This window comes from Anolis carolinensis, chromosome 4 (genome assembly GCF_035594765.1).
Source record: "Anolis carolinensis isolate JA03-04 chromosome 4, rAnoCar3.1.pri, whole genome shotgun sequence".
Classification (NCBI taxonomy): domain Eukaryota; kingdom Metazoa; phylum Chordata; class Lepidosauria; order Squamata; family Dactyloidae; genus Anolis; species Anolis carolinensis.
Window position 1 is genome coordinate 38,705,096 of NC_085844.1, and position 26,997 is coordinate 38,732,092.

The 26,997-nt window shown below is 36.3% G+C and overlaps 1 long non-coding RNA gene across 1 annotated transcript; it reads left to right on the top strand.

The window, feature by feature from the left end:
- Window positions 1-2,176: 2,176 nt before the first annotated feature.
- On the top strand, window positions 2,177-26,997 carry LOC134298848 (uncharacterized). The gene is made up of 2 exons (XR_010005958.1): window positions 2,177-2,935; window positions 26,874-26,997. It is a non-coding gene; the product is annotated as an uncharacterized LOC134298848 (long non-coding RNA).

Sequence of the window (26,997 nt, forward strand, 5' to 3'; positions counted from 1 at the left end):
TAGATTAAAACATATCTCAATAGAATCAACAACATTACAACAATAACATAAACACAACATCATCAATAATCAATAGTCTGAGCAGTTATGGGTACTGAAATTCGGGGGGAAGTGAATTGTGCAATAGAATTTCAGAACAGGGCTGGTGGACAAAAATGCAAGGGCCAATAATAAATTAGAAGTAAAAGAGCAATGTCAGTTTAAAATGTTAAACCTATAGGAGGAAGGACAGGGATGACGTATGGGAGCTGCTGGTAGATATAGCTCGGGGCTGAATATCTTGTGAACTGCTTAATCGAAAGCACAACAGAACATATGATTTTAACATATTTGGGTTAAATGTTTATAGGGATTAGATGTCAGTTACCTTCCTTTTCAGCATATGCACAAAGTTCCCCTAACCAATGCAATTGGAAGATAGACAACTATTCTTAGATCTTACTTACTGTATTCTATGCCTTACAAGGGTTTTGCAATGTTCTACAGTCCTGCTTAGAAGTTCACCGGGTATACTAAGCAAAGAAAATGAATAGTTTTCATGCAAATCAGTTCATTTCAATGTGGGTGGGTAGGGATCGTGTACATACACACATAATGGTATGCTGAACCAGAAGTCCCATTTTCTCAAAGGTCATAGCAGACACAGTTGCACAAATGGAATAAATTGCTTATGTTCATCATAGAAAAGTATTGTTGTTTGAAATAAGGAGAAGAGAAGAAAATACAGGGGCAACAAAACAAGCTTCATTTTCTTATATAAGTACATATGGAAACTCCATGAATTGTCAGTGAAATCTTTTTTATGAGGGCATATGAAAGGAGACAGTCTATTGTTTCTGTGTATTCCCATCAGTCTAAAGGAACTCAACTAATTCATTGATGTAAAAGTGTTTGGGGTGAAGAGGAAGTTAAGGGGATGCTTGAAGTATAGTGCCACTTCTCTTTCCAGCTGGCATGCATTTACTACCACTATCTTCATATAGGTAGATAGACAGACATAAATTGTTTTTCTGGAGATAGTAGGATTAATTTCTGCGAAGAAAACTAAACACTTATCAAGATCAGTGAATTGCTACAGTCTAGAGATAGCACCTAAACTTACCAAATGAAAATGCCTGTTTCACAAAGCAGGAAAAGCACTAACATTTCGGGAGCATGAGCCTGCAATGTAACATTCATTTTCTTGGTAGTAAGACATTGGATACAATAGGATTCCCAATTAAGTAAATGTTAGATTTTTCTGCATGGCTGCAATTTTATGCAGAAAAATCTAATAATGCTAATTAGAAGCAACTTGCATATGATTAAGCCATTAACCCCATTGACTAAGTAAGCCTAAGTGAACTTGCAGACAGATCTACTGGAAGAAAAAAATATCTTCCCATCTCTCTTAATGCACATTCCTTCTATTTCATATGGAGGTGGCACCATAAATCAGCTTTTTTTCATTTTCATTTAAAAATATAGCTCTTGTTTGAGTTAGAATAAATTCACAATCACACTCACTTGGTATTAAGTCCCATTCAAATTACAGGCAATCAACTCAATATGACCAAAGAAAATAGCAGTCCCTCAGAATAAATTGTGACCATATACCAATATCATGATTTTTATCAGTTTATAAATTAATTTAATACATTTAATTAAATCAAAAGCAATTTTAAATGTTTAAATTGTAGTAATATTTATTGCACAGATAGCACTGTCTACCATTTGAATACATCTTCACCTATCAGTATATTTATAATTTGGAAAGAAAATTCTTTTGTACCATTCCTCTGACTGACTAGAATAGGTGTCATCCTTTGATTTATAGATGTCTTTGTTAATGTTCCCTCAGTGCCTCCCACACCTTCCTCTCTATCTCTACCCTTTCCCTTTATTTCTGCTTGTCACTCTTCTGTTTTAATGTATGTGACTAATAAAATCAGTTTTATTAGTCACATATTCCAAATATGGGGTAGAGGTGGGGGGCAAAGCCAGACTTTTTTTCTTTTCTAAATTGTAACAAGGTGAATTTGCTCATATGGTTACGATGCCTTACCCTGTAACCAGAAATTAGTTGAGGCCCTCATTTATAAAACAGCAGTGCAGTTGTATTTTGGAAAAGCTGAATATTAGTGAGAGAGCAGGAGAGGGCAGACGGCGGAAAAAATCAGAAACTTTCCCTTCTTCCTGAAATCTACCAATTATTAAGATTGTTAGATAATAGGACTCTTCATTAGACGCTACAATGATCACAATGTTTCTCATTCTCTAGTAATTCCCATTGTACATGACTGACGAACAATTAGTTCTTTTAAACAACAGAATATGCTATTGTTTTTGATATCAAGGAAATGCCATTTTTCAGTATGACACATGTTTTTGCACATATGCATCTGTTCTAATATCATTACCAAGCCCTATCCAGGTTATTGCTAAATTCAACTTGCCAAAGCCGGCACCATGGAGAGATTCTGGATTCGAGAGGCAGGTTGCCATAAAATTTACATTTCCCATAAAATATAAGTAGCCACCATTTTCTATAATCCCACAGCAGCGACGAAATGGTGGCACAGAAGAAAACGACCCTATCAGACACATTTCATCATTCCTTCTATCCATAGCTATCTTCTTCCTCCAGCATTATTATCCTATATCTTTTTCTCTCCCCCTTCTGCACAACACAGTAGCAATATGCTAATTTTATATTTCTTTTTTATTATTTTTTTACGAAAAAATAGATTGTTTACTGAGCCAAAAAATGGTTAGTGCCGGTTAGGCCACTCAGGTATCTCCCGGCAAATGTTTTTTGATTTAAAGAAAAGGCTACTAAAAGTGCAGCGTGGTGCTTCTGGCACACACTGATGACTGTATGTCTTGGAGAAGGCACAATAGAAAAGCTGTATCCCAGAGGTAGAGGACATAAGCATGGAGCAGGGATGCAGCATTGGTCAGTATGGGATTTTTTATTGTACATTACCATCACCATATATAGATGCAGATGCATATCATCAAACCCATTTAAGCTAACAACAACCATTTTCCATTTGTATTGTGTGTTCTGCTTTCATTATTATTATTTTTTACACTTCGGTTGGGTCCATGTATTGGCATATTGGATTTATGCATGCATCTCCCTAGTTTGTTTTTTTAAGCCACTTCACATTTTGACTTTGAATACTATCTTCTTGAAGGTATTGCATAAGAAAAATCGAGCTTTTGTATGGAAATGTTGAATAAATAGAGACACAGATATAGTTACATAGGCACAGATGTAATAGCTATAGATATAAAGGTGTTTATCCAAGCTAATCACAGAGTAATGAAGTCAAGTTTTCATGTTGCATTACTTAGGACACGTGGATATGAAGCTGATCATACATTTCTCCGTTTTTAAATTTTTTGAAAATTATTCACAAGAGCTATTATTGTATATTGTAGCTATTGTTTCTGATTGTGCATTACACTGATTTTTTTTAAAAAAAGAAAATTTATCTTCAAAAGTTACAATTGACATGGATAATTTCTAGGATAAAGCATACAATAAGTGGTACCAATTAAGACTGTGTAATGTTTTAATTAATAATATTTGTTGGAGAAATGGGAGGTAAGTATTGGCTATTTCAAGTAAAAATAACTTGGAAAAGTTATCTAATGCTTCTTGAGCAAGACTAAATTTGCTTATACCTGCAATTAAGTAGACATAAAAACAATGCAAAGTCCCTTTTAAGTGCTTCCATCCTTTTCGAAATCAAAAGAAAAATGTATTTAGGTAACACTGCCACCTATTGTTTAAATGTGATAATGACACTATTGCAGTTTATGTAACACATCTTTGAAAAAACGCTTAGATTCTTAAGAGGTCCTTTTATCTTGGCTTAATTTTTCAATATAGAAATCTACCTAACATCAACAGGCGAATTGTTATTTATATAATATTTATTTTTACTATTGGAAATAGGTTATTGTGCATGTTGTTTTAAAAAGCATTTTCCTTATTATAAATTGCAAAATATATAGAATACCAAATTTCAATTAGCTTTTAGGAAGTGAAATAACCACTTGCACACATTTCAGTTCATCATATCTATATATTTATCCAAGAAGGAATTATTTCACCCACAAATTATATAAGAAGTCTCACAAATATAAAGTTGTATTATTTAAACTAGACAACACAAGATTAAAAATCGAAAAGTCTTGTTTGTTGAATTATATTGCTTCCTAATCTGCTTAGAACCAAATACAGCTGTGTTTCAAAAGAAGATAAAATAGTTTATAAAGAAACTAGAAAATAGTTCAGATTTGTAAGAGAAAATCCTTTTCTTTCTTTTTTTTTTTTTTGAATATTGTTTCAATCGCACAAAATTTCTTACCAATACAACACTTTTTGTATTACTTCTAGAGTTTTGTGTAAGCTTGCATCTGACATTTGTGGGCTGACCATGACATTTTCAGCAGATATTAAAATAACTTTTTTGGATATGTATTTACTCAATTGAAATTGCCACCTCAGAAAGTTACTTATCAAACCTTCTTTCAGAAACAAGTCAGTAGCTGAGTAGCTACTAGATTCAGCGCAACAACCCATTAGTGAATTTCAAAACTGTTGGCCTTATAATAGTGATAGAGATATTTAATTTTCCCGGCTCAGAGTTTTCTCTGTATTACAATGCAGTGTTACAATGCACTTATATTTAAAATTGAAGAGGTGGCAAAAATGAAAACGTAAAAAGCATAGAAACATTCACATACATAGGCTATTTTTACCTTGTGCCAGTTAAATTGTAGATTTTGCATATTCATTGCAATGCTTCTAAACAATTCAAAACACAGATTTTGGCAGAATTTGTATATAAATAAGCATGTCTACAATCATAACCTAAAAAGAATGAATGTTTGACTGAGGAAAGATTTTGTTAGCTGAATCAGGGAAAAGGTCCTAGATTTTATTCAGTTGTATTTCTATCTTCATACATTTTAAAGAATTGTAATTTGGCCCTAAAAATAAGCAACCAAAAAACATATTTTACTTCAGATTGTTGGATTTTAAACACTTAATTGGTTGATCATTATATTACAATTCATTCAGACAAAAAATGAAATTGAACTGGTTTTATAATAGGAAACTGGTGCATTTTGTAATGCTGTGATATGCATAACACTTGTTGAATTTTGAAAAGCACCAGAAAAGTCCTTTTTTTGCCAGGATAAACAGCAAACTTCTTATATTTTTAATGTCTCCGTTTCAAATACTGGGGTTTCTGCTGTATTTTTGCATAAAATTGTGAGAGTCAGAAGTCAAATTAATATTTAAAGTCCATCAAAAGGCACAGTCACTCGAAAGCTGATTTATTTTTGGAAATGCAAATGTGACCTAAGAAACTAATGTAAGAAACAACATACTTAAAATTATAATTTGAAATATACTGAGCATTAAAAAGTCTTCAAATGAAATCTATGGGGGGAGGGGGGATAGTCCATTATAGCATATGAACAATTTCTTAATTTTCTAAAAATATCGTGGACATACAGACAGACTTGAAAAGAAGAGGGTATCATGATTTTACTAGTTGTTTTTCTGATTAGCACATCCTGGTCTTATGTATAATTAAAAAGACTTCAGGAAACACTAATATCTGCTTGGATCTAGCAAAAGAGCAGACTTGTTAGCAGAACATTTATGTCAATAAGGGTATAGAGAGCTAGCAAAGGTACATTTAAAAAAGCAAAAGGCAGAAATGAGGTGAAAAAATTATTTTTATAAGAGAAGTGCTATCCTTGAGTACAGATACGACATCCAAATGCATTTTAAAATGCAAAGGAAATATGGTTATACTCCAATAGCTAATACCATCATCACTTTTATATCTTAGCTTTACTAGATCATTGCCTTAAATGAGCATCACAAAACCAATGGAGCTTTCGCCTCCACATTACATTTTCTTGATAATCATTTTCATTTTTTCCCTCCCTTCCATGTCATCATTTTAATGTAAATCTTTTTCTTTTCAATAAAATGAAATGATTAAGTAATCCTGCTTTTTGCATGATTAAAGATGACAGATAGGCTTGGGTGGATAAAAATCAAGACTCCTTGCAGAATCTGTGCACCTCACTTGTCAGAATTCTTCCAGCTTGCTTTGCGCTAATGATGGGGATAGGGAGGGGAAGGAGGAATTAGCATGTCCACGAAGTGACTCGGAAGAATAACAAGCTACCAAAGTCTACCTTATATTATCTATAGCTTTGGCTAAATAGTTCCTTTAAACCATTTCTCTGTAATTAACCTTCAACTAATTGTTTTGATGAAACATGTACAGATTGGTGACTATTTCCATGTTGTTCAATAGCATCTTATACTCCCTATATGCCCAGAGACGCAATATAGAAAAATTATATAAACACTGTGCTGTACGTTAAACATTTTCATCGATATTTTAGCTAAATATGATGCAGTTTTAAAACTGGAAAAGCTGGGGGAAGTGATATTTAATAACATTTACCCCCTTTCCTTTCAACAGTCCTACACAATATGTGTTCATTTTTATTCTTTTGCCTCAAACAAGTAAACCAGAAAAGGGATATTACTCTGCGGCACATACATACATACTGCTATTGCCTCTAGACATATGACCCAAAATGATGCTGCGAAGTCTTTCTCTGACCCCTTGCTAACCAGCCTCTTGTGATTAATTCAGCATGTCCTTGGAACTATCTGCGAGAGAGATCCTGGTATCTTCCTTTTTCTTTTTGCCCTCTCCACACTTATTCTCTCCCTCCCTTCCTCCCTTCCTTTGTTTTTCAGTGTAATTGTTCTTGAAACCCACCCATACTTTCACTAGGGGATTATATATATATTTTATTATAAGGGGGAGGGGGGAATTAATCTGCTACCACAGACTTCAGTCTCTAGCAAAGCTTCCCCATCTATGCATTTGCCAAATAGGACCATAAATACCACAACATTCCCTGACCTAAGTTTTGTAGACATCTGTATCATGGTAGCATTGCATTTCCTTTCTTTGACAGATGAAATTACTATTCTTTGATTTTTTTTTTACTACTCCCCCTTCTATTCCCCCCTTTTCTGATTATGTTCTGGATGGCAAAATTTGGGCCACAAAATGCTAATTTCTAACCTAACACCATGACAGCAATCACAGCCATCACAAGGATGGAATAAAGAGAGCAATCTAACATCCAGGGATATGAATTTCTGATCAGTGGCTGGCAGACTGCCGTGAAAGCTTACAGTAATCCCATTGGACAGCTCGGGTTGATGAAGCCTGGGAACAGGCAGCCACAATGTAGGTAGTTCACAATTGCAAGCATTTGTCCATAATTTAAAGCTATATGAGAAGTGGAGAGTATTCATCTGAACAACAAGCTGTAATTTAACTAGAGTAACATTTACATAGTTTTTAACCCATTATGTCCTTGTCTAACACTGAAACTTCTTTCTTTAAAGTATATTTGTCTGTATGTGGGCATGTGTATCCCATCATATATGCATGCTTATAACTGAGAAACATTTAGAAAGCTCAGTTATCACTTATGGATATTACATTTCATTGTGTGATTTCACAAAATCAATGTTGTGCTTTAAAGTATAAAGAGTCTTAATCATGAAAAATCTCACTTGCATTAACAATGCACTGAGGTCAGTGAGGTTTTGCATTGCATAAGTAAACACAGAACTGAATAAGAGTTAATTTTGACACTTTCACTCACAATGAATAATATTTTATTATAGCCTAGGAACAAAAAGTACTCACTGAAATTAAATCTAGAGGTTTGCAATTCTAGTGAATACTATTATACTGGGTACATTGCTACCCACTCATTTTCACTGATACAAAAAAGGTGGCATTCATCACTGATGTCTATGGAAAATAGTCCCAAATCTCATTGGATGTTGATCATTTTAAACCTGAACATATCAACACTAGAACCTGCTTCATTGTGAGTCAGCCTGTTGACCTATCCAGTTCTGTAATGCATGCTCACCAACTGGCACAGAAGTCATACTGCACATTTTCCCAACTTGATGCCAGAGATGTTTTCAATTGGAAATGCCAAGGGCTGAAGCAGTAGTCTTCCGACAAAATTATTTCACTGCTACTAAGTTATACAGTTGTTCACAACATTGCACTCTTAAAGTGTTAGAGACTATTCCACTACTTGGAAAGATTTTGGCAGATGATGAATGCTATGAAATATTTCTTCCTGGATTAATGCAATCTGGAAAACCTCTAAGGGGCATTAGGTTATACAGTGCTTTTCTATCTAGAGAGAGCAAAAACTAAAAATTTCACCCATCACTAAAGTGAATAATGAGTGCTGCATGAACAGAAGGGTCCATATATAGTTTACAAATCAGAATCATGGATCTTGGTAACCATGTTTTAAAAACACAACTATTCAAACGAATTCCTATTGTTTCAGGTTAATAGGACTTGTTGACTGTAAGAGCACTGGACAATAGAACAGATACCTTGCAGGATTATTCTTTGGTAGTCTTTAAACAGAGGTTTAAATACCACCAGATCTTTAAACATGGGTGTTATGAGTGTTTTAGTAGTGTATTCCTGCATGGCAGGATGTTGAACTAGCTGATTCTTGGGAAGCCTTTCAATGCTCAATGATTCTATGGTTCAAATTGTAGTGTCATTGGAGATCAAAGAGGAAAAACAGCGGTAGGTCCGTGAGCCAATTTTCTGCCCACGGAACTCTGCAAGGGCCACATAGACTCCCAAGATGACTCCCCCCCCCAAAAAAAAATTAAGGAAGTGACTGGAAGTTTTGATAAACAGGCTTTGTTTATTTATTTTGCATTTAGCAATGCAAAGGAAATTATTTAAAAGGGACTTCCAGAAAATACATTTTCAGCTTTTTAACCAGAAAAGACATAGTGCACAGTGCAGGGAAGCTGGAACTGAAGGACTTCAAGAACACTTGAGACAGAATTCCATATGATTCCATAGAACCACACTCTTATACCTGCTTTTAACAATGCAGGGTATTGTTATGGCAAACATTTAGAAGAAGTAGACCAGATCTATTTACAATTATAGTCCATAGGTTAGGTCCAGTCCGTGAGACGTTTTCTATCAGTCCCAGGGAAAAAAGGAAACAATTCTTACATTGAGGGGAGGGAGTCCTTGGCACATATGGGAGGGGTGATGCTGAGTCCCAACATTGGATAGCTTGAGATGCACTGAAGTAGACCAAAATAATATTAGTGTGTTTTGTGACACAAGTTTCTCCCATCTCAGTGAGATCATAGTGTCATCCAGAATGCCCCGTCTGTCTAATCTGAACTATACGCTTCCTAGGCAACAATGTTATCATTCTTTTCACAAAGATGTGGATGCTGAAGCAATGTCAAATAACAGAATTATTGAAAGATAAATCCAGCATGCCATATATAAATGTGTGGCCAAACTGTCCAATTCTACAGATCACATAACTTAGTCACGTTAAGGTCAAGAAAAGCCATAGATGATGTATGGTGAACAGCTATCACATTCTTTAGTTTTTGTATCATGCATGTATTGCTTGAATTAGTCTCTTTATTTAAGTGATGATGCAAATGATCTTGAGTTAAAATATATGCACTGAATGGGACCATCAATAGCTATTTCTCTTGACAATTACATGAAATCTCTGTTTTTAATACTTGATGCTAAATCAGGTGTGGGCAACTGGAACATGTCCAGGGATTAATTTTCTGTCCCAATACCTTCCAGAGCATAGACAGACTGGCAAAATACCTCAGAGAAGTAGAATATGTCTGGAAATCCACTTTATTTGGATGAATGGGCATGTTAGGGGGAGAAGAGAGTGGAGTGAGAGTGACCTTCAGTTTATTTTTTAACTGCTACTTCTAGGTTTCTAGGAAAGCCAACTCACTTTTATGCTTTGGGCAATAGAAGGATGGTCCAGATAATTGTGGGTGAGTGAGGGTGGGCGAGAGACTCCCCAGAGAATTGTTTCAGACTCAAATCTGCAGTTTGGCCCCACTCCTAGTGCTTTGAGCTTATGTGCCTTCAAGGTACTGTTTTACTTTAGGTGACCCCATGAATTCCAGAGAATTTTCTTAGATGAAGAATATTCAGAGGTGATTTATTATTGCTCTCCTCAGAATATAGTATCTGATATCCTCTGGCAGGTATTAGCAGGGCCATAGCCAGAAAAAAAAATCGGGGGGGGGGGGGAGGGTTGAACCCCTACCCCCCCCCCCCCCCCACCAGCTACAGCCCTGGGTATTAACTTAGTCTGACTGCACTTAGGTTCCAAGACTTTTGAGGTATTAAGGCCACTACCACTACCCACTGACCCACTCAACAATAGAGAAATATTTATAAAAGATGGCTAGTAGCTAGTAGCACTGGTCAGGACTGTAGAGGAGATAAGGAACTAGGTGGACTAATCAATTTCTGGAGATCACTGTTATCCATAGTATAACCCATTTAAACCTTGTAGGTTTGTAGAACGTTATAGACAATGTCTATTAGACATTGCTTTTTCTGGTTAGGAGCTCTGTCTAACACTGAATATGCAGGAGAGGGAGAACATTTTCCCCTTCCCATTACATTCCTTAGGCATCCCAAAAATGGTCCAAATAATATATTGTTCTGGTTTTCTTTAGTTAATTCTAGTGTCAAAAGTCAGTTCTTTGATACAATGGTAGGCAAAGGGAAAGAAGCTTTGTTACATGCACAACTGTCACACTGGATTTTGCCTTATTTCAGTAAAGCCTTGATCTGTCTTTGTTCAGTAACACCTGCTAACAGGGGCGTGGGATGGGGACTACAGGCTACGGGGTCTTCATTCTTAAGAACTAACTCAATTTTCACTTTCCAGGCTAATACACAGATTGGGATACAGTTTACCCTCAGAACTGCACCCTTTGTGACATTCTTTGATACAGTTCTCGGCTTGGGAAAGAATATAGTAGGAAAAGTCTAATTAAAGAGTATGTATAAGAAATGTTAAATATCCAAAGACGGATACTAAGAGAAAATTGTGTAGATAATGCATATGTTATGGGGATTTGCATACAAAAACAAATTTGAATCTTTGTATTTTAAAAAATATATAGATGCAAAAATTGTATAGAAAAAAATGTGATAACATACATGAAAAACCAATTTATTGCCCTTATTGTACCTAATAATGAAGAAGAGAAAAGAGATGTATTGAGAAGTGTGTGTTTTGTGTCTTTGACTAGTATGCAGATAGCTACCAAAATACTATAGCTTGAATGAGAAAAAGATCTATGATTCCGGAGCCACCCATGTTGTCAAAACCTAGCTGACATGATAGTTCAAAAGTGGGATTCCATTGCAGAGTTTCCTAGATTCCTTTTGCTTTGAGAGCTGATCATCCACAGGGGTAACTCCAGATACATCGTTCAGTGGAGGAGGAGGTTGTATAACTGAAGTTTGAGTTTAAAGTTCAATATGACCCATGGGTCTCCATTTTAGAACTTCTGTCTGCGTTATTTTACCCTTTCACCCTGAAAAATCCCTTCTGTTCTGGAAAAAGAAAGTAAGAAATAGATACCGGAGAAGTATGGTTTTAAGGTATTTATCCACACCCTTTTCACACCCCTTTGAGACCACCTATGTGTAAAAATTTAGAGATTCAAATATGTCAGTTTTGCTTTATCTTCTGCATGAAGTATTTAAAATAAGTTCTTCTCACACTAAATATGTATAAAGTTGCACACTTTAAAAAATTCTTCAAGAAAACAATGTTGTACCTGCCTGCTGTTTACATTAGAAGCTTCTCAGAAAAGGAAAGCCCTGATATTCTGGTACTAATATGCTGAAATATACTGTTTATGGATTCAAGTCTCAACTTTCAAGAGATTGTTATTGAAAGCCTTGGGACTCAATTCATAAATTATTTTTTTAATTCCTACATTCAGTGTTTCATTTTGGTAAAATTTTGGTAAAATCTTAATGAAAAACAAACAAAAAGAAAAAGTTCACTCATCCCTAGTAAATTCACACTCTGATCCTGTCCTTGCCCTTCAGATGAAAAGCCCTCTCTTGACATTATTTCTAAATTATATCAGCATCCATCTTAGGGAGGAAAACCTAACCCAAGACTTTAATCAAATGCTTCAAGCAAAATCTTGGCTTACATATTAGCTGTGTGTATAAAGCATTCTTCTAAAATATATTTGGTTATTCACAATTATTTTTGTTCACTTTTATTGTATAATGGTGTAATGTCCTGTTCACTCATTTTTCAGAAATAAGAAAAACTATTTTTTTATTCTTCAGAATGGGCTTTTTGTCCCCCAGAGACCCATTAGAAGCCTTCAAATAGACAAATCATGAGTTGGTAGTTTTATCATACATTCCTAAGGTCTCAGGCAGTTCCTATTAAGGGCAAAGTAAATTGCATATTACTTATGTAATGACTTGTCCTGTTCTGTGTTTTTGTTAGGAATATTTTATTGAAAGATTAAGTGTTATTTTCCATTACTGTCTTTAAAATCCCTCTGCCTCTCTCCTTTTAATTCTCTAGCATTCCAGTCATGAAAACAAAAGAAAATATCCAGGAATAAGATGAGCTCAGACCAGATTTCTTCTTTTTCAAAAAGATTGATATGAAAGGGGGGGGACTATAGGAAAATAGCAACATTTTAAAGTGTAAATACAGTTTACTGTTCACATAATTAAAGATATAAAAAGTCTGATTAGGAACTATTTTTTCTACATTGAAAAAAAAATGATAATGCTTTTTCTTTACTATACCATGAAGGAAGGAAGAGGCATGTTTAAATCCTACTCCAATGTGCATGCATGTGACAGGGACTGTCGTTGGTTTTTGTTTTGTTTTGTTTTTTCGAGAAGGCATTTTTCAATGTTGGGTCAACCAGCTGTTTTTATTACAGCTCCCAGAAGCCTCCACCAACATGACCAATTATAACAGATTCTGGGAGATGAAATCCAAAGAACCTGGAAGACCAAAGGTTGAGATTAATTAATTCAAAAATAAAGAGATGCCTCACAAATTTGTTTGACATCCTTCTGCCATATGACTATACTGACCATAGGCTGTGGGAAATATCAGTCTTGGGACTACTTCACACATTATGCTTTTCCTGGGCAGAGGGCACAGCAAAATAGAAGGCAAGGGGAAAGAGTCATAAAACATGTGTGCATGGATTATTAATTTCTTTCACAATTTTATTGGACTTTATATTCTACATCTCCAGGCACCTAGCCAAAACATTAATAAAAGTCGTAAAAGCATCATAAAATACAAATTAGAAACAAATATCCTGACCATTGTAGGTGAACCTTTCCAATACATATACTTCACTGTGTACCCTTACAGTGAAAACTCTAGGCTGTGATGTCATTAACTTGGGACTTTGGGGGAAATGTGAGCCATACTCAAAATGGACCAAGGGGTGGGGGTGGGGGGGCACAGAGCAGGAATAATTTGTCTCATTTGAAGCCAGATAATTATGATTCTATTATATGGATACAAATGAGGCAACCTGTTTCTTGGAAGCTACCTTCAAGTTCATCGTGTGTTGTTGTTTATTTACATCCCACTTTTTCTCTCCACAAAGAGACTCAAAGTGGATTACATTAAAAGCATTTCAATTCAATTTGAAATTTACAAATATACAAACATTAAAACAGAACTAAATATCAATGATATTTTTTAAATCACAGTTAAAATCCATAAAACATATTCCAAGCTATCATCATCATAGATTATCACTCGTGGCTGTAGGTGACTGTAGAAACCTATTCTTGATCCGTATGCTCTTTCGCAGTAAGGACATCGATTTCCAGATGGAGGACAATCTCACCAAAGGTTGGCTTCACACGCCTTCCTCTTGACATGTTTCTCCCTTTCGCCCCCATTCGTGCCTCTTTGAATTCCATAGCACTGTTGGTAACAGCTGACCTCCAGTGACAATGCTCAAGGGCCAGGGCTTCCCAGTTCTCAGTGTCTATGCCACAGTTTTAAGGTTAGCTTTAAGGCCATCTTTAAATCTCTTTGCTGTCCGCCAACATTTTGTTTTCTGTTCTTGAGAGGAAAGTAACTGCTTTGAGATGGTGATCATTATGTATACTCCCAGCTGACTCAGATAATGTTTTTACTCTCTAAAAAAAAGTGTCACCCATGCATCGCTGATATGCACACAGTTATAAGGTCATTACCTAACTGAAAAACTGGTTGTTAGTCATTTTTTTTTGAAACATTGCATTTAAAACATAAGGGTTACTTTTTTGAGCTGGACATCCTAGAATTATCCAGTAAGCCTAGCTTCTGGTAGCCCAGGTGGTAGCAAATTAATACTAGGATATGATGAGAGCTTGGAATATTAAGTTTTTAGACTACAGTTCCTGAAATTTACCAGACAACATTGCCATATTTTTTTCACAGGTTTTACTGCATTTTAGGAATTTTTACAATTTTATACTATCACAATTTTATTAGTGGGATTTTATATAAACTGTTGTTTATACTTATGTCATTGTATTTATACTTACGTATTGTTGTTTATATGTAGCACTTGGAGTGCTTCTGTGAGCCGCCCCAAGTCCTTTCAGGGAGATGGTGGTGGGGTATAAATAAAGATTGATTGTTGTTGTTGTTGTTATTGTTATTATTATTCCTCCAAAGCTCTGATTGTCTCACACTTGGTAAACTCTTGGTTTCATAATGATAAGGTAGTAACCATCAAACCCCTAGGAAAAAAATATCTGCATAAAACAGTTATTGAAATAAACAAGTGTGATTGATTTAAGGAAGTGTTCACTTTAGCCAAAATGATTTGTAGGAATGCATTCTGACATTAAAAAAGTAATAATGCAGAACTGGCTTATTGGTATGTGACTAGGCCTGGTGAGATGCGTAGTGCACAGCCTGTCAAATGAACCTTGTGTGCCATATTGATGTGGGTATTTATGACAGGTTCTTTTGTATATTCTGCCAGCTGGGGTTGTGAGGAAGGAAGGAAGGAAGGAAGGAAGGAAGGAAGGAAGGAAGGAAGGAAGGAAGGAAGGAAGGAAGGAAGGAAGGAAGGCAGGCAGGCAGGCAGGCAGGCAGGCAGGCAGGCAGGCAGGCAGGGAGGGAGGGAGGGAGGGAGGGAGGGTGGGTGGGGAAAGGGTGGATGAAGTAAAGAACCAAAAGACATTCCTGGTCTAGCTCATTGAGGTTGGGTGGTGCAGGCACGACAGATGCAGTGAAATATTTCTTCATGTATCATGTAGAAAATATGAAATATATACAGTGAAATATTTTGTTAAAATTCATTCATGTGTTAGCAATGGAAATACATAGCAGTTGCTCAGGAAATGGTAAAATATATAAATTTACATTATATATTTTAGTTCACATTTTGCACATAATACAGGAAATGCCTGACCACATGGCAGCCTTCTTCAAGATATTTTAATGTGTAGCCAAAGGCCATTACAGGAATTGAATAAATCATTTAAACATCAGAGCTTGGAAAATATCTTTGGGTTTCTTTTTTTTTGGGGGGGGGGGTGGAGGTGGACTATTATTGCCAGAAACTCCCATCCAGAATCACTACTGGCCACATTCAGGGATTTAAAGACTTGTAGTCTCAAGCCCTTCTTAACATGGGCTCAGTGAGAAAATAAGTGATCAGAAAAATCTGCCATATCCTTACAAATATCGATTTAGACTTGCAATGGAACTCTCTGAAATCTTTCATTTAAAAAATAGTGGGGGTCCCCTAGCAATCTACAAGCCTGGATTTCATGCATTTTATGTGGTCTCATATTTAACTAATATTTTAGATACATTATCTATACATATAGATTCCATCCAATGTAAGAAACTTAACACAAGTGAATATAATTATCCATCTTTATGCTACGTGTCCTCCATTTGCCAGCATGCATTTGCAGCCTGCAGACAGAATTTTCCACCATACAGACAGAACATGTGTGTCTCTTCACACAGGAATGAGCACTTTCTTAGTGGGAGATCTCAAATTATTTATAAACAATTAAGCTTTACAAAGCCAGTGTGAAATCTTAACTCCCTACAGCTGATGAGGAAACAAAAGCATTTAGAAGTCATTTGTAAAATCCCACATTGCTTCCCTAAGGTAGTCATGCAAATCATGCTGGGGGGTGGGGGGGAAATAAAAAATAAATCAAGGAAACCTTTTTTAATAGCAATGAATTATATCATTTTATCAAGCCATTAATATGCATAGAGATAAAGATTATGACAACAATGCCTTGCTAGCATTCTTATCATCATGCTTCTTGCCTCCACCCTCATCATCCTCATCTATTTATTTCCTTATTTACAAGAGTATGACTTTCATTCATCACCATATTTATTTTAAAATAGGAATGGTTATATTTTACAAATATACTTTGTATAAAAACAATAACAACATTGTTTTAGTAGATGCTAGAGTTTTCAGGAATCAGGAAACTTCAAGGTGCCCATGGGCCACAAGAGATTTCTCCAAAAATTGCACGAGGCCCACAGAGTTCATGATTCCTATCTCAGTTTTAAGTTAAACCATATCTCAGAAGTTTACAACAAATTACAACAATTAAAAGTACATAAATATATTGTTAATACAAACAATATGACAGAATATTGAAACCCAATAAAGCTGTTGGTGACATGTGATACCTTTATCTTCAAAACAGAAAAAGCCCTGGAAATCTAAACAAGTGTAAGCAATTTTTAGATTTACAGAATCTATTAGAACTCACAGATTAACCACCAAGAATCTGATACACTTAGAATTAAAGCCATATAAACCCAGAATTTCAAGTAAGTTTAGGCAGACCTTGAACTGTGCTCCTAGCCATCTATGCAAGCATCCACTCCTCATTACTCCTAACTTTCTTCATTCTAGTGGTATAATTTACGGTGAAGATCACATTGTTGCTACTTCTCTTAAAGAATAATATCCCAGAGATTATTGTCATGTTACTAATCGCCCAGAAATGTACCCATACCAATGCATCCAAATTTACCTGCTTTCCATTAGGGCAAAAGGATAAGGTGCAGATAATAGGGAGCATGATGAGTGCACTACAACAATACTGATGGAATTCTATTTTTAACATTTGTACACACAAATACATATTGTTTTGTGATTGCAAAAGATTTTTCTTCTCATCCTAGTATTTGTTTGTCTTGAAGATGTCAGTCAAAATGGTAGAGTGTTTAGAAATCAACTCTAATGAGGAACTATTGAGGAAGTGAAATCTGCTTAGCCTGGAGAAGATTGAGAGGTACATAAGATGGCCAAATATGTGAAGGGCTGCCAAATGAAAGAAGGAATAAGTTTGTGGTTTTGCTTTGGTTTTTGGTTGATTGGTTATTTTTGTTGTTTTGTTTGTTTGTTTGTTTGCTGTTATGGGGGTAAGATCTTTACTGAAAGATTCAGATTACAAGGAAGGAGATTCTCCTTTGCTAGAGAGATTTAATTAGAGGTTGGATGGTTCCCTGTGAGAGATGCTTGAACAGCAGGTTCCTGCACTGGCAAGGAATGCATAGTTTTTTGGGTTCCAATCAGCTCTATAACTCTGTGACTCTATATACAGTGATTTCTGAAGTCAAGACAGTTAAAATTTGTTCACATTTGAAGTGCAAATTAAACATGGCTTTATTCTGGTTTTACAAAAGAAAGGTGGGTACACTGCATCTTGTTTTATCTGCCTTTTATTTTTAAAATCCCTATTATTTCTTTAATACGTTTGATTTACTAAACAAGCAGAATATATGCAGGATCTCCTAATGCTCAATGCACAAAAATCTGCATCGAGGCATTCTGTAAATTCTTAGCATGCAGCTTCATATCCTGTTTGCTTTAGCAAATTACAGGCACTTCAGAGAGTCAGGACCATTGTTATCTGAAACACCTTGTTCTGAGAGGAGAAGCTGATATCATTATTTTCTAGCCTAACTGGAATCCTAACTGGCCCACCTGCCTATGCTTAGAATGCAATGTAAAATAGTTCAACAATAACAATAACAATGCAATAAAAATAGTTTCCACTAGAGCCAGTGAGATTTCTCTCCTCTCCCTCTATTTTTTTGTTTTGGATTGGACAGGAAGAATATAAGTTTGATCTTGCTGGTAAATCAGTGCACAGTGTTTAGGGTAGATCTGCAATAAATTAAACCAGATAGTTCATTGCTTTTCTGTTTATAGAACATCACACCTTGGTCCTTAGTATTCACACCTGCATAAACATAGGCAATGTATTGATGGATCACACAAAAGTCCACCCTACTGAGTTTCTTATAGGAATCCCAAGTATTAGCAGATGCTATGTGATCCAATAGAAATTGTTCATTAGTCTGTCTTCCTTGCACTCCACAACACTATCAACTCTATGCTATTTCACTAAGTAAATACATCACAGCAGATGAAGAAGAGAACGTATCAGAAAATAGTATATTCTTATAGCACAGACATTATATGAGCTATGCAGACCTGTGCATTTCATCTCTTCTAGTTTTAAAATGCTTTGTCCAATATTTTTTCAATATATTTTTACTGCTAGAAGAACAAAACACCAGTTTCAGAGCCTGCCCATAGCTTTAGGGTTGGTCCATGCCGGCTGCCCAGATCTGAACTACTCCATCACTACTGACAATAGCAGAGACAGGGTCAAACTAAATGTTATATGCCATTATGGCTTTGTTGTGTATGTAACCTCCAATGTCCTGTCCATGTTAAATTCTGTTGGGTCTTTCATCATGATAGTAGCAGGGGCAGGGTCAAATATTCTGTGCCCTTCCCCCTACACAATCATTGATGCCTTTTATGACTGCCTTTCAATAAGAAAAGAATAACTGAATGACTTTGCAGCTTCCAGAGTGTATCTAGAATGCACAGTTGTAGCAATTTGGTGCCACTTTAAGTATCCAATTACACTTAGAACTCCTTGCTAGAGAGTTCTGGGTCAGAGCATCTCATGCCATCTGATCTGAGGGACCAATAATATTTTTTCAATGTGTCAAGGACTAATACAATATCTGTGTCCATTGGCTATAACTGTTTATTTATTTAATGGAAGCTTTCCATGGGCCACCACTTTGAGTAGCACTGCTCTAGTGCACTTCCCTGAACAATGCACTCTATGAGCCCAGAATGAGACCCTCGTCAGGGGGCATGCCCCACATCGCCTGGCTCATAACAAAGCTGATCCCATGGGAGGAAGCATCAACAACATGGCTTTCGCCATTGCTTCCTAGGCAGCACGGGAAACTTCCCATGTTGCTGTCTTGGCGGTATGTGCCGGCTCCACGGGGCTCTGTGAATGATTATTCACGGAGCCCCACCAGAAGTTCCTGTGCATTGTTTGATGAGAGCCAGCGGGCTTCATGGATGACCTAGGGCTTCACCAGCATATGCCGCCAGAAAAAGCCCCATTTGATGAGGTAAAATGATACATAGAAAATATAGAGAGATGTTTGATACAACAAGATACAAAATGCCTTATTAGTCAGATCTATTAGATGCACAGTAAATTACTAGTATGATTCCATATCAATCAATTGTTTAATTTGGCAGGAACAATCCTGATTAATTCTCTTTCATCCCAGTTTTTCAGCTGCTTTTAAAATGTTCTGGTTCCTCTCTCCCTCTCCCCCTTACTACAATTGCTACAAATTGAATTCAAAGTGCAAAAATAGTTTACACTCAGTTAATAACAAGGAGGAGAGGAGTGGAAAGGCTGGAATCTTGCCCTTGCCAGTGGTTTTAAGCCAAAGGGAGCCATTCCTAGATTGTGTGTTCTCCCTCATTAATACCTTTTCCATCTTGACTACACGCTGGTGTTTTAAACCACAAGTGTCCCAGGTTTCATCTGTGAAATGCTGGCGAGTATGTGACTCTGTTCTGAACTCAAGGAACTGTACTAGTGATGATATTCCAAGCCCTAAAAAGCTTAGAATTCCATGCATGAAAGCATAAGGCTTGCTTGAGCATTGAGATCTGCTGAAGGAATAAAATTTTTGGGAGAACATAAGAAATGACCTTCTCTTTCCTTAGCATGTCAGTTATGGCATACCCTCCTTTAAAAATCTGATTAGTAGCAATGCTGTCTTCACTGTAATGGCAACTAAAAATATGCATGCCTTTGGAGTGTAATTGATTTCATTCAAATCTGAGTCTAAACTGTCTTGTTTTAATTTAACCTGTTTAATATGCTGTCAGACTATTTTTTACTGTTTAAAATTATTTCAACAGTATTACATTGATTCCATAGCTGACTGCCAAGATATCCTGTGATGAAGGGCAGAATATAAACATTGTAATAAACAATAAATAAAAATAATACAGTAGAGTCTCACTATTCCAAGCCTCGCTTATCCAAGCCTCTGGATAATCCAAGCCATTTTTGTAGTCAATGTTTTCAATACATCGTGATATTTTGGTGCTAAATTCATAAATACAGTAATTACTACATAGCATTGCTGTGTATTGAACTACTTTTTCTGTCAAATTTGTTGTATAACATGATGTTTTGGTGCTTAATTTGTAAAATCATAACCTAATTTGATGTTTAATAGGCTTTTCCTTAATCCCTCCTTATTATCCAAGATATTCGCTTATCCAAGCTTCTGCCCGCCCGTTTAGCTTGGATAAGTGAGACTCTACTGTATATAATTTACAACTGAATTCTAAAAAATGAGTTGGAACTTGAATAACCAGATAGCTAATACATGGAGAAAACAAGCAGTTGGTGGAATTGCTGTGTTCTGACCAGTTTGGGACACTTTCCAGACCATCAGGTGGCCATGAAACTGAAAGTGAAATTGAGCCAGTGAATGAAGGAGAATATCTCTTAATAGTCAAATCAGGACAGTAAAGTTAAGTAAACACAGCATATTGCTTATGGAATTCATAGGAACATACTAATTTACCTTAATAATTTGTTAGACTATGGGTCCATTCATCTCAGTGTCTCCAAAGCTTAAATCAGAATTCTTACCTGAAGATAAAAGGAATGTTGGAGCCTTTAGAAGCTTATTCAGGACATATTTTGGAGACAAAGGACAAAATGGTTGTTCCTTCATGCAGAAACCAATTGCTATTAAGCAAGAATGTCTATCACTAATCTACATTTCCCCCTTTTATTTCCAAAACACAGTTGCTAGTACTGAACATTTTTAGACATAACCACCCTGACCCTAAGAAAACACATTAGTATTATGGTCTAGTTTCTGTCTTTCTGGTTGCAGTAACTTTTAAATCAGTCAGGAGAGCTACTGAATTTCATTTGTATCATAACTACCAAAGGCCAGAAAAGTTCCTTTTTTTGGACCACAAATTCTGAGACAGACATTGAAAAATGATACTTTTCTCAAATGTAATAGGGATACACAGGACAGCAGATTTCAAGAAAGGAATTTCAATCTTTGTTAAGGTGAATTGTTGCTGAAAATCTCTTCTTCTGACTAATGGACATCAGCAGCATGCAGTTTTTCTTCATGTTGTGCAGCCCTGCAGAAGTTAGGGCTTTTAGCCTGCTCCGTGTCAGGACTATATTTCAAACACTTGGGTGCCTCTGGACACGTCATCAAGTAGCAGAATTGTGAGTGGTGAGTTTCTGGATTTCAGCACTAGCAAAGGGAGCTTCTGTCTCCTCCGTAGGTTCAAACAACTTTTCAGCACTTGGCTGGCACAACGTAATAGCCTTTATTGGCAGTAAGCCATAAACCGAGCTTTACTGTCATAGTGCATTCAAAATACTGTGAAGTTTCTGGAGCAAAGGAGGAGAGTCAGGTATGAAAATATATACAATTGTGTATATTGTAGGTAGCCTTCCAGAATAACACATGCTCAGCATCTTTCAACCTTTCACATTAAAAAGATGGAAGAAAAGTCGTCTACATCCAGCTCCATTAACATTAGTCTCATGAGCATGTGCATTAAAAAAAAAAGATTGAAGTATTGTCCAAATGTTATTATGTATTATTGTAAAGAAAATATAAGGAGGTCACAGCTGACCACATTCCTATTAATTATAAACATTTTTGGATGCACATTTAATACAGATTTCTGGATATATATTTTTCTATAAGGAGAGGGGGTTTTTTTCTTTAAAGAAAAATGGTTTATACAGTTCACTTCCTGCCATAATCAAGGCCTTTCTAACCTGATATCTGAAGGTTCTGCTTCAGTGAATAATTCAGTAGGTTAGTGAAACTGTGGCAGCAAAGAAAGTGCTAATCTTAGATAGAAGCTGTGAGGGATATTAAGAAACAATTGCAAAAAGTGACATATTTAATAGAGAAAGATTACTCTGTGCTACATCTATTTAATTTGAAATGAATAAATTTTGCCAGTATTTTATGAGATGCAGTCTGCAAATTATGTGAAACTTCATAGTGTCACTGAAGTCGAAGGGAAAGAAGAAAAGATGTTCCTCCCCTTCCTTTCCCCCACCCCCTTTCCACCATTTTATGAGCACTGTGATTTTGGAGGACTTTTCAGTCTTTTGAAAAGAATTTTCTATGGAAGAGAGGGATCATTCACTGCAGGACTTTATTAATTTGAATTAAGAAGATGAGGGGGAAAGAAAAGGCGATCGCACACAAAGATAAATAACAAGAGCCAATAAAGGAATCTTATGTAACATTTTTTAAAAAATGACTGAATTCCTCCTGGACTGTGACTGGGTGAGGCTGGAAAGATTCTCAATCTTTCAGAGGAAATTTAGCTGATCTAGCCAAGACAAGTCAGAAAATGTGAGGGAGCACAATGTGAAAAAGGATAAAGGGCACTTCAGGGTTTTCATCAATAAAGAGATTCTTAAAAACAGCCCAATCCTGATGTTTTACTGATTGTGGATTAAAAAGCACAAGTGGAAAAAAGCTGCCAGTATTAAAAAAACAAATCTCAGCAAACTGTTTTGGGAGAGAATTAAAGATTACTGTAATGTTTTATAACATGACATATGAAGACTTATGAAGCCAAATTATTCTATTTACCTGCCTATCTACATACACATACACACTCTCACACACCTTCAAAATTTCTAGTTTTCAACATTTAGAGATTAGAAAAATATAAGTAGCAAAGTGGTTAAGACAATGTGCACCAAAGTCATAATTATGTTAGGCAGAGAATACAGTGATAAGTAAATAAGATTTATAAACACTGGAATCTTATATAACTTATCTGATGCAACTTTACATATACCTAGCAATGTAGCAGAGGTTCTAAGAAACCCTTGACTGAATTGCAAAAATATGTTATCAAGAGTACCCGACATGTATGATGTGCATCACACATTAATGCATATCATGCACTTTGCTAGCTCTGCTTTGTAGTAACACAACTGCAGCCCTTTACTGATACGGATGTTATGTGATGCAACTGCACAGATCTAATTCTTGCAGACGTTAAGTCTATTTACAACGATGTAGGACTCGAGTCCGATTTCACTTACTGATTGTAATTTCTGTAGCCTTTTCACCATACAAAGTATATTGCTTTTCTTTAAAATCCCATTTAGCTTGCAGTTCTGTATACACATGTACATAACTACTATTGATTTCATAGTTTAATCCAACTTATTTCTTGAAACTATATAAAATAAGATGAGTCCATCAAAACTTGGGATCATTACTTTTGCATATTATTTTCAATAACAGCTGATAATTTCCATGCCAATAAACATTAGATCCATTCTAGCAGTTATTTCAGGTGCTGAACTTTTGTTTTTGAAGGAATATAGTTATATACTTTTTGTAGATCCTTTGAAGTTTAGACTAAAACCTGGAGAAGATTTACCACCAACTTACATGAGAGTGGTCATTTGATACAGCTCCTAGAATCCTCCCTCCCCAGATGGTCAATGACGTTGGCTCAGGTTATTCTGGGAGTCCAATTATACTTCCAATAATTAACTTTCCTAGGCTCTGGAAAGAGCCATCCATCCAAAGTATTACATGAGCTTCATGTTTGAACAAAGAGTCTACCACACCTAATCTTCAAAGACCTTTAGTTAGCTTTGTTCTGTTTACTCTGTGCCCAAACTTTAAGGGTTTTCCAAACTGAAGTGCCAATGTAAGTTTCTAATTTTCCCAAACTAATTATTAGAAGGAACACATAAAAGAACCCATTGAATTGCTTTCCCCTTCTGCTGGATGGTGAAAATGATTACCATGTGAGAATTTAGAAATGAACCTGTGTATCTCAATCATATTTGCTGTTCTTCAAAGAAATGGTAAGTCATGTGATTCATCAAATATGGACCCTAAAATCTCTCCTCTCTCACTTAAGGAGTATCATAATGGACTATTACTATGGGTTTGTTTCAGAACCATTTATTGTGTATTTGTCTGAAGAAAATGATACAATAAAGAAAAGCTGGGAAAGAACAGGATTCTACTCTAGTCAATAGTTATGTGTGCCTATGTATAATAGCAAAGATAAATAATAGCTGCTTTGAAAATCTCTAACTGGTCATGTACAAATTGCAAAACAGAGGAAAAGAGGGGAGGAGATAAGACTTTCACTATCTGATTACAGTCATTTTTGTGGGTTTTTAAAAACATAGATCTATAAATTTAGACACAAAACATGCAACTCCGGTCAGATGGGACTAATTGAATCCCCCAGTGAAAGGCTGTTGGTTCCAGCTGGCGTTCTTGCCAGTTGGCAGAGGGGAGGGGCCTAAGGAACCTTCTTGCAGGTAGCCCTTTTCTCTCTGCATTCACCTTTCTGCAGCACAAATTACCCTCCCACCCTCAATTCAATATGAGTTATGCTGGTTGCATTGAGGCCAGGTAGCAAATTGTTGCCTCCTCAGAGAGGAGGGTTTTTCACCTACCCCATAGTGAAGCTGCCAGGAGTAAGGAATTTAAATGGGTGGGGGCTGTATAAATAGGTGTCACTCGCAGGAAGTGGGACGAAAGCTTGGTTCGGCATACACCTTGGCATTCCTCCATTCTGGGGTAAAGGGGGAATTTGGGGTTTACCTCTGTAGGTTCTATAGCTTAGCAGGTTCCCCAAACTATCTCCCTTAGTGCTTACCTTGGGGGACTTCCCTCTCTCTTATAGGTCCGGGGGGAGGTTCCCAGGGATGGCCTTCCAGTAATGACCAGTAAGGACAGCAAGCTATCAATGTGGAGTGCCTCCGGGGTCAGGTGTTTTGCTCAGTGGTTGGCTTGGCAGGTGGTCCCAAAAGATACCTGGCCTCACACCATTGCCCATGTCACAGTGCTCCCCCCACAACTAGTCAATTCGTTCAATTACCAGTTTCTAATTAGGTCAATAAATGACCCATTTATTTCTCCATATCTTGTGTCTGGTCTCTTTATTTCGCAGCAGGGATTGAATTGAAATCATAAGAAAGGTGGTGAAGAGTTAAAGAAAAAGTGATCCATTTTAGAATAAATCCTCAAATGGTCTCCAGAAGGTTCAAAGCAGTTTTGTTTATTAATGCAAGGTTTTCCTGACCTGATTATTTCATTTCACATGTGTAGATAGTTCATTTTAACTAAAATACTTTGTCGAAACATGTTAGACTGCTTTTTTATGGTATGGGGATCTATTTTCCATGTTATTTCTGCTTATGATTCAGTTTTTTTCTGTTAAAGAAGTAACACCCAGGACCACAACTAATTCATTAACTGAGATATGTCTGTACTGGGCAGCTTCCCATGTCCCTATCTCAATTAACGGCTTTGGATGTTTAAGACTGCATCCTAATAATAAAGCCATAATGTACAAATTTGGAAGCACAGTTGTTCCTGCCCTTTTCTCCTCAACACTATTTATTTATTTTATTTATTTACAGTATTTATATTCCTCCCTTCTCACCCCGAAGGGGACTCAAGGCGGATCACAATGTACATATATATGGCAAACATTCAGTGCCATTAGACAAACAGCACACAGACAGACACAGAGGCTATTTAACTTCCCAGCTTCTGGCTTTGTGAGGCTATGCTTGATTCCGACCACAGGAGGAGCTGCTGCTTCATCATCCACTGTGACAACGAGTCCTTTTTTGATTGAATACTTCCTCATCCGGTGTTGTAAATCAGTTAAATTAGCCTCCCCGCATAAGCGGTCCCTAAATTTTCCTACTTGACAGATGCAACTGTCTTTCAGGTTGCTTAGGTCAACAACGAGCAGGGCTATTTTTTATTTTAATTGTCGTGTGGTCACTCCCATACGGGCTGGCCTCGAACTCATGACCTCTTGGTCTTAATGATTTATTGCAGCTGGCTACTAACCAGCCTGAGCCACAGCCCGACTACCAGATATGTAGTTGTAATTCTGTGGTTTTTATTGTTTCAGATTTATGTATTATCTATATGCAGTATTTCGCTGTATTTTGTTGGCCACCTCAGGTCCCTTCAGGGAGATGGTGGCGGAATAGAAATAAAATGTATTTATTTATTTATTTAGACCGAAGTTAGGTGTGCATTCTCTCAATCTCAAGAGGTAGACCATTCTTTCCTGCCTTGTGTACTAACTTGTGTACTAACTAACACAACATAGTGTTACTCTTTATATAACTGACATTGAATCATCTGATATACAGAATACAGCAAAATACAGTGCCTATCACCGGCTTCCCACAGACTCCAAATTAGGCTCCATCTATGCTGCTATGTAATGCTGTTTAGAATTGCATTATATGGTCAATGTAGACACATATAAATATAATTTAACTGCATTGAACTGCATTAAATGAGTCTACAGGGACCATATAATGCAGTTCCAAACTACATTATATAGCAGTGTAGATGAAGGTTACTGGTTATTATTTTGCTTCCAACTCTATAAGGTCTGAGCATTGTTCTTTTAAACCCAAACAGATATTTGCCTAACTATATTTTTCATATCTTTGCCAAAACAGGTTGGTCTGGGATCTTTCTTGGTTCAGAAGAAAGAAGAGTTAAAACAGAGACTGAAAGGAAATCTTCCTCTGATTCTTAAATAAACATCAAGGGAAAATTTGTAGAAAGATAATGCTAAAATCA